Source organism: Callorhinus ursinus, unplaced genomic scaffold, assembly GCF_003265705.2.
Source record: "Callorhinus ursinus isolate GAN/ISIS: 27379988/994484 unplaced genomic scaffold, GSC_fseal_2.0 scaffold1, whole genome shotgun sequence".
In the NCBI taxonomy this organism is placed as follows: domain Eukaryota; kingdom Metazoa; phylum Chordata; class Mammalia; order Carnivora; family Otariidae; genus Callorhinus; species Callorhinus ursinus.
This window is the reverse complement of record NW_027397063.1, coordinates 95,172,664-95,182,590: the sequence shown is the minus strand read 5'-3', so window position 1 is coordinate 95,182,590 and position 9,927 is coordinate 95,172,664.

The following is a 9,927-nucleotide window of genomic DNA, read 5'->3' as shown; positions in this document are numbered from 1 at the left end:
ACATAATTTATCATTCAAACCAAGATACTTTTGAGAGTGGAAGAAGGCACTAGTAATAAGTACACCCAGAGAGCACCACAGCTATACTGCTTCTCAAGTGACAGGCTAAGAACATATTGAAAGCTCTCAATATCACCATGAGGGGCAGATCCAAGTTTTCTGGGGCCTGGATGTTATGAATTTTGAGGGCCCTCCTTCAGAAAAAGAACATGGTAGCTATGAATACATTAAATATCAAAATGAATTTTTTTATGAGAAAGAGATCACAATAAATTAGTGGAATCTTGGGAATTCACATTTCTTTCTTCTGAGATCTCTTTGGGAATATTACCATAAACCCTTGGTTGCAACTTGGCTTCCCTCCCTGCATTGAACATTCTACAACTTCCAGATTTCACAGGGGTGGTGCAAACCAGAGCTCTACATTAGTTTCATGGTAGGTCTGTTCCTGCTCACCATTTTCAGGTTACTTAGAAAATAAGTTGAGCACCTACAATGTTTGTGGTGCTTACTACTTGATAAGATAACACAGCATTTTAAATTACATGTCCAAGGATGACCACAGACACGTCAGAGTGGCCAGTTTATAGTTCCCTGATCCCAGTAAGGCACCATTTAGATCCTCTGGAACAGTTCCTGTCTAGGCAGGTGGTGGGGTGAATGGGTTGAGCTACTGGTTTAAAGTTTCTGGTATGGGTTCAGCACCAGCCAGTGTGTTATGTTGACCTAACCCCCATCTCCCTCTCCCTGATGATCTCTTTGACCCTCTCTCCTAGTTCAGAGATGACTTCATAATCTTGAATTTCCAGCCTTAGAATACCTGCTTTGTAAAGAAAATATTAGTGATTCTGCAAGGTCCGATGCCCCTTATATTTAGGAATCTCAGTGCCATATGCATTACCAATGTTAAATTATCACTAATAAAGGATAAGAAAGGCAAGTGCTCACTTATTTGTAGTCCTGTATAGATCTGAATGCTCTCAGGGATATAAATTAAGTTCTTATTACTGTTCTCCTACTATGTGGTGCCAACTCCAATCTCATTCTTTTCCTCTTCTCCTCCCTTACCGGTTTTCTCCCCACTACCCCTTAATCTTCTAAGATAGACAGTGCAGGAATTTGGGTTAAGAAAGGGTGAAAACCTATTTCAGTTTTTTTTTTCTTTTTTGTGGTAAGGAGATGCATAATGGCTGTTCTGTCTTACATAAATTTTTTTCTATGATCACCCCCATTGATTCCTTGCAAAAACAAGTATTAGAAATAGGAATTAGAAAAGTTCCTTCTTACTGTCCTAGTAAAGGACAGGAAGCCTGAAATCTAAAGCTAGCTACTGCCTGTCAGGCTAAGTTGTTCATTATATTCTTGTTTGTCTTGTTGAGATTGTACATCCCCTGGGGAAGAAGCTGGGTGGTTTTATTACAGTACCCATCGGTCTGTCAACACCATCGAAATTAAAACAAACACTCTTCTCAAATGGCACTTTTTGATCATGTGTCCCTATGTCCAGACTGCTTAGGACTGAGAGCTTTGAGTTAGCTATGACACCATTAAAATGGCCTGAACCCCAAATGACTGGGATGTTCTTGAGAAAATTCATTTTCTCATCCTGACATGGACTGCAGAAGACACACTGAAGCTGTAAAACACAGCTTGGAAATGACTAGACTAATTTTAGAACCCGTTTACACAGCTGCTCCACTGAAAAGCTGACTTTCATTGTAATTCTTGTTCTGGGAGGGCTTGCCTTTTATTTAATTAAAAATGATCGGCAAGGCAGGCTTTTGCTATAGTAATGTCCACAGTAAAACTGCAAAGTGAGTGTGATTGCAGTAGCTCTCTGACATTCTGCTTTATTAGATGTCAGTTTATAATTAAAAGTTTGAGTGGCAGAACTCTGAGTACCCAGCAAAATGGTTTTGAGAATCTTAATTATTTCCAGCCATCTTCCTAGCAAATATATGAGACTGTGAGATTTGACATGGAGGGACACATTTGGCATTCCCCAAACATTCCCTTTGAAAAATGCAAAAATAGGAAATGCTCTAGGGTTTAGAACCCAGGAGAGGGAAATTCATATTTTGAACTGCAATTGAAATCATCCCCTGCTAGGTGAAAAAGTTACATGTTTGAAGCCATAGATATTAGAAGCAAAACAAAGGGAGTCAAATATCCTAGGGAAAGACATCAGTCTTGGTTATGAAGCTAATTAGAAAAATAAAAATGCTTTTCCCTTCTAGTTATGCTTGTTATTACTTATGCCATGATATTCATTTTATGGAATGCTTTTTAGAAATACCTAAATTTTATTGAAAAAATGTTTTGAGTTTTTTTCCATTTATGCAAACTGATATAACAAACAATACATGAAACTTTGGGATTCATCAAATGCTCTTTTATTTTGTGACACCTCGGTGCCTAGAACTGAATTAATCACAATCATCAAATGCTTTTCTCCTAAGGGCTATTTATATATCTGAAACTTCACACTTTGAAAGTGAGCCAGTTAGGAATTTCTGGGGAACCAACTAACTTAATTGTTAATCTTATTAGCAAATTACATAATATAATAGTCACATGTACTTTATATTAATAGACTCAAGGCTACTTGCAATTTACTTAAGTTTGTTACCTTAATACTATCACATTTTAAAGATCAAGTCAAATTTAACAATAAAACGGTCAACAAGGTTGCAGTTGAATCTGTTAAGGCTATTTTAGTGGGTCAAAGTTAGGTTTGTGGACATCATTACTCCTTGTTACCTAGTATTGTTTAATAAAGGGACTGATTAATTGATAAAGCAGAAGCAATGTAAAGAGAGATTAGATGTCCCAAATGTCTGTAGATCTGTTTGATGATGTGGAGTCTTTGCATCCTTATTTTCTAGAAGGAAATAGGAGCAAGCAAAGAGAAAATAGCCATTTTTTTTCTTTTTTTTGAAGATTTTATTTATTTATTTGACAGAGAGAGAGACAGCGAGAGAGGGAACGCAAGCAGGGGGAGTGGGAGAGGGAGAAGCAGCTTCCCGCGGAACAGGGATCCTGATGTGGGGTTCCATCTCAGGGCCCTGGGACCATGACCTGAGCTGAAGGCAGACGCCCAACTACTGAGCCACCCAGGCGCCCCCCAAAATAGCCATTTTCTGTTGCCATCACATTAACAAGTGGCTGAAATTTCTGCAAATTAAATTTTAAAGCTAAATTCAGAAAATATTAAGCCATATTAGTTTCCAACAACCTCAAATTGGCAGATTTTTAGAACTGTCTGCTAATTTAAATGTGAGAGGTGAATTACAGGTTTAAATGAAGTACATGTGGTATTTGGAGATGACTTTTTTAACATGCACGGTCTCCACTAATTACCTCCCAGGAGGTGTATGAGAGTTTTTGTTGTTTTTCTAGGATCAGCTTTAAGCAAAGTGAACCAGCAAAGTTAGCTAGCCACAGGCATTCAAAGTATTGTTTAAAATACCACCTCCACCCCCTGCAAAAAGAGAGAATGTTATATAGCAGATAAACTAACTGTGGTTTACAAAATTTACTTTAAAAATATTGTGTTTATTATAGCATCTTCTTACAATCATCATGTCAGTTTCAGAATCATATTTTAAAAAGTCTGATGTGGCCTTTCAAAATACTTTCAATTGGGGCTGAGTTCAAGTTGCACCATATTTTGGGAAAAAAGTTGTGGTGAGTCTGAGGTGGAGGCATTATGAAAGCTGAAGAGGCTATTAAACATGTCGATAGAGAACCTCTTAGCTAGCTATTGGAAAACAACGCCCCACATCAAGTCCTTATCCAAATTCTGTAATGTCCTAGCCAGTTTGGCTAAGTCCCTCTCTTCAGGTTAATTAGTAATGTTGGGAAAAATAAAGGACTATTGAAGAAATTATTTATCTTCTACAGTGTGTGTATGAAAGACCAGATTGGGCTTTAAAATTCTTAGCCCATATCAGTAATGTTCTGTGCAATTCCCCACTGTTCCTTCTTTATCATTTCTTTTGATGCACACTATGTGTTTTAAAGTTTCCCTCAATTCCATAAAAATAACACCCAAACCGTATTGAGGTGAGTTAATAAGCCTTTTCCTTCTTCTTCTAATTTTAATGACTACATGTGTTAGTGTATCCTTTCAAGTAGTTGGGCTGTATATTGATGAGAATCGTTGTAGTAGCATTGGTCTGTTAATGAATTCATTCAAGGACAGTTTATTAAGGTCCAACTGTGTGTTATGGATTGTTCAAGGTTCTGGAAATAAGAGGGAATAATGCATAGTCTTTTAAGGGAACAGCGAGTCTCAGGGTTAGACCTGCAGATAGATGAAGAAAATCGACTGTAGTAGTGCTACAGATGGCAGACAATATAGGACATATATTATGCTGAAGGGACTCCTATAGACACTTACACGTATTAATGTTAATATAATCCCCAGAGAAACACAGTGAATTAGGTACTATTATTAACCCCATTTTATAGCTGAGGAAACTGAAGCAAAAGAGGTTAAGCAACTTTGTCCAGTGTCAAACAATCAGCAAGTAGCTGACCCAGGAAGCCTGACACATGAATTACTTTTTTCTGCTCAGGAGGACAATACCTCTATTTTGAACCCCATAATTTTTTCTGCTTCACCTCTCTCCCTGCTCCCCATCCTTGCACATGCAACAAGCCATTACTCTCCAAGGTCCACGGGAGTGTGTAGTTCCTGTACTTTCATGACTTTCCTTGTCTGGCCTGGCTTCTGGATGGCCCCATCCTTTTTTCCTTTCTCCTGATTTTGTGCCACAAGAACTGGGTTGGCAGATTAGAAGTATGGACATCCACCTTCCTGTACCTTCTCTATTGGACAAAGATAGACAATGCATGCCAGTAATATCACTTTGAGATACAGGTTTGAGCTTTCAAATAGTGTTGTTTTGGAAGAACTTGAGATCTGAGACAGTGCTTGAAATGATTTATGTTTCTGACATTCCCAAGAGTATATAAACTATCCACAGGGAAATAATAAGTTATGCTGATTTAGGTGTGGCTTTAAACTTAAGGTTCTCTTTAGGTCTAGAAAGATCCTTATATAAGCAAAGGAAGAATCCATTTATTCATTCAATATACATTAATGAGGTACATATGTTGTTTTTCTTGGTTTTATTATTTCTTTTGGGGAAACAAGACATGTATACATTAATTCAGTAATAGAACAATTCCGGGGCACCTGGGTGGCTCAGTCAGTTAAGTGTCTGACTCTTGATTGCAGCTCAGGTCATGATCTCAAGGTTGTGAGCTTGAGCCCCACATCGGGCTCTGTGCTGGGTGAGGAGCCTGCTTAGGATTCTCTCTCTCCCTGTCTTTCTGCCCCTCCCCATTAAAATTAAAAAAAAATAATATAGAACAATTCCAAGAGATATCTTAGCAACTATAAATGGAATAGACAGTGTTTCAAAATTTGCCTTGATAGTGAAGGCCAGGATTCTGATCTTTGGCTTATAGTTAGAATGGGAAAGGATCCTAGAAATAATTTAACCTACCATTTCTCAATTCTATATCATTATCACCTATATATTATCTAGTTAATATTTTGTCTTAAATCAATTTCCTGTTTTTGTTTAAATAAATTACAGTATACTGTAAGTGAAATGTTTTATGTGCCGTAAATAGAAAAATATATAATTTAATACAATAAAGATAAAACAACATTTTAATTCTAGCTAAAGATTTTGCCTTTGGAAGACTCTAAATTTAAGGTGTGCCCTCTGTTAAAAAAGGAGATTTGCTGGTATTAGGGAGGTGTCAAAGCTATACTAGCACCAAGCTGAGACTTCTCCTTGACCTTCTTAGAAAGGTTAAAAAGAGAATTGAAAAGGAAATAACTTTTTTACTTAGAGATTCAATATTATTTAATACTTTTAACCAACTCATCTGCTACTTCCACTAATATAGATCCCAAACTTTGGGACATATTAACTTAATTGCATCTCCTTAATTTTCAAACCAGAAAACCTAGATTCACAAAGATAAATTATTGGTCAAGTCAACACTGGAACCTGGGTCTCCTGATCTGCAATCTTTCCCTGCTCCTTCTCCCTGCAATTAAAAAAAAACACAGAAGTGGGATGCTATTTAGAGGTAACCTGTCAACTTAGGGCGTGGCCCATCCAAACTCTCTTGTAACTAGCTATGTTTGGTGCTTTTTTTTTTTTTTTAAGGTTTTGTTTGATAGAGAGAGACACAGCAAGAGACAGAGCACAAACAGGGCGAGTGGGAGAGGGAGAAACAGGCTTCCCATAGGAGCAGGGAGCCCGATGCAGGGCTCGATCCCAGGACCCTGGGATCATGACCTGAGCCAAAGACAGATGCTTAACGACTGAGCCACCCAGGCGCCCCTATGTTTGGTGCCTTTAGTAATGAAGTGATCATTGCTTTCCTGCCTTCTTTAAGTAGATTTACTATTCCCTTTACATATCTACTTGCTTATTTGTATATACTTATTTATATTTAAACGCAGTATATGTGGAATTTGAATTTTGGAGTTTCTCAAAATTAAGAGACTGAATTAAATTCAATCTCAGCAAAATCTCCTCCTCCCCTGGTACTCTACTACATTGCCTATGATGAAGTTTTGCTGTTACCCTGGGAACAGTTTATTTTGACCCTGTCACAGTCTACCTGTTCTCTATTCCTAGTATAGTACCTCTTCTCATCAGAGAACTTGAAGCAAGTATTATATTATGCTCTTTAAAATTGAAGCTAAAGTGGGGCTTAGGACTACACCAAAGCAATACACTTGGGGGGAGGGGTGATAAGGCACTTTTTTTTCTCTAAGACATATTTCATCGCATTTTTCTTAATATATTTTACACTTTGCACTTCATTGTGAAAGAAAATGAGCTACTAAGCTGTTCAAAGAGGGCAGATTTAAAATCACAGAAATGTTTTTGAGTTTTAGGGTTTTTTTTTCCCCCTGAAAATATTATCCTATTTAATGGGTCTTCTTGTTATTGTTACTTTTATTGTTCTTGGCTTGGGTTCACTTGTTTTATTGATGCTGCAACTAATTTTTAACAGTGTACATTTTGTTTCCTTTTTTAGTGAATTTGAGATTAATATCAAATAAATAGTCTGTAGGCTTTTTAAATGTTTGGCCTTTGAATATTGGTATATTGCTGCTATTAAAAGTTACCTATTTCTAGTATGGTAATTTTTAATAGCAGCAATATACCAATATTCTGCATGGAGCACTGGGTGTTATACACAAACAATGAATCATGGAACACTACATCAAAAACTAATGATGTAATGTATAGTGATTAATATAACATAATAATAAAAAAAAGTTACCACAATCTTAATGTGTTCAAACAACACAAATTTTATTATCTTACATTTCTGGAGATCAGAAGTCTGACACAGGTCTCACTGGCTAAAGTGAAGATATCAGCAGAGCTGCATTTCTTTTTGAAGCTGTACGGAAGAATCCATTTCCTTGTTTTTTATAGCTTCTAGAGACTGCCTGCATTCCTTGGCTCATAGACCTCCTTCTCCATACTCAAAGCCAACTGTGGCTGGCGGAGTCTTTCTCACATTGTATCATGTTGACACTAATCCTTCTTCATCCATCTTCTACTTTTAAGGGGCTTTGTGATTACATTGGACCCACCTGGATAATCCAGGAAACTCTCCATCTCTTAAGGTCAGTTGACTAACAAATTTAATTGCATCTGAGCCTTAAATCCCCTTTGTCATTTAGTTACAGTTTCAAGGATGTAGACATCTTTGGGGGACCATTCATTGTTCTGCCTACTGCAGTCTTTTCTTCAAAGTTATCTCTTTATAATTTTTTTATTATTATGTTATGTTAATCACCATACATTACATCATTAGTTTTTGATGTAGTGTTCCATGATTCATTGTTTGCATATAACACCCAGTGCTCCATTCAGTACGTGCCCTCTTTAATACCCATCACCAGGCTAACCCATCCCGCCACCCCCCTCCCCTCTAGAACCCTCAGCTTGTTTCTCAGAGTCCATCGTCTCTCATGGTTCGTCCCCCTCTCCGATTCCCCCCTTCATTCTTCCTGTCCTGCTATCTTTATACTTTTTTTAAAAAAAGATTTTATTTTGCGATGCCTGGGTGGCTCAGTTGGTTAAGCATCTGCCTTTGGCTCAGGTCATGATCCCAGAGTCCTGGGATCAAGTAGTCCCACGATGGGCTCCCTGCTCATCGGGAAGCCTGAGTCTCCTTTTCCCTCTGCTTGTGTGCTCTTTCTTTTATTTTATTTATTTGAGAGAGAGAGAGAGAGAGAACCCGAGCACAAGAGTGAGGGTGGGGGGCGGGGAGGAGCAGAAGGAGAGGGAGAAGCAGACTCCCTGATGAGCGGGGAGCCTGACACAGGGCTCTGATCCCAGGACCCTAAGATCATGACCTGAGCCTAAGGCAGATGCTTAACTGACTGAGCCACCCAGAAGCCCATATCTTTAGACTTTTAAAAATAAAAATATATCGGGCAAAATATGAATCTATTATAAGGTGATTATCAATTAAATTCATTTTAAAATCAAATATACCTCATTATGTGGATTAACATTTCCTGGAGACATGTATTTTAAAGATTTAAATTCATTATTAAATCTTTTTTTTTTTTAAGTTTTTTTGGTGGGGAGATGATCATTTGCCATGTTTTAATGGAGCAGGGCTCGGCAAACTTTCCTGGTAAGGGGTTGCATAGGAAATATTTCAAATTTTTCAGGCTATACAATCACAAAACTCTACAACTCTCTTGTGGTAGCATGAAAACAGCCATAGATGCTATGTAAACAAGTGATTGTGGCTGTGTACCAATAAAACTTTATATACAAAAAAAAATCTTTGGTTTTTTTTGTCATTAGGTTGATATGATTAAAAGTCTTTTCGAACTGACTTAATCTTAATCTTTAAATGTTTAAAGTCAATCTTTAAATGTTTTTGGTATTTTGATGTGAAGTTTACAAAGATATTAATCAACTCTTTGGTAGGTGGATTTTATGAAGTTTGGTTTTGATGTGCTTTTCCGTCCACTGGTGTTCCCTTCTCTCCACATCATCCCTGTGTTTCTTTCTACTCAAAGCTTTTCCTATAATTACTGATAAAAATCAACCTCAACACTTCCAATAGAGGCTTCAAATCCTCAGTTATAGAGAGAAGACTATATTCCATCATGGATTTACATTTAATTTGTTCTGGCCTAATCTAAAAAAGATTCAAAGATTCTGAATTCATTTGTTACATCAACAGATATTATAATTTGGCACCTACAAAAGTGTGCAAAGTGCTTTCAAAAAAGTCAAAATGTATGTTTCTGTTCTCAGAGTTGCAAGAAGAAATTAAACTAGTATAAGAATAATGTATTAATACAGATTGACAAGAAATGTCATAGGGAGCACATACATGATCAATGATTATTTGGCAAATCAGTGGAACAGGAAGTAAATATAATGAGTTCTGAGAAAGGATAATTATCTTTGTATTGTGTGTACTCCATGCCCATATATTACCCATTACCACTTAATTAACTAAATCAAGAATGCCCCAAAAGCCACAGTAATTCTCCATATCATCATTAACTTATCCTTGTAAAAGGAAAAGTCTTAAGTACTAGATGCAAGTAAACTAGTAAAGCTCAGACTCAGATGTGGAGAAATTATGACTAATTTTCAGATAGTCTTATTTGCAGGAGGTGTTCAGCATAAAGTACTCATGGTGAAGGCTCAGCAAATATTTATTAAAATATATTGATATGAGTCGGCTCTTACTATTTTTTCATGTTGATAGACACTTTCCTAAATTTTTGCTATGTATTATTTTAATCTTTTCATGACTTTCATTTAGTGTTTACTATGGGAAGATTTTTCAGTTGTTATGTGCATTACTCAATTAACAATCCATGGTGGATTTAATTTA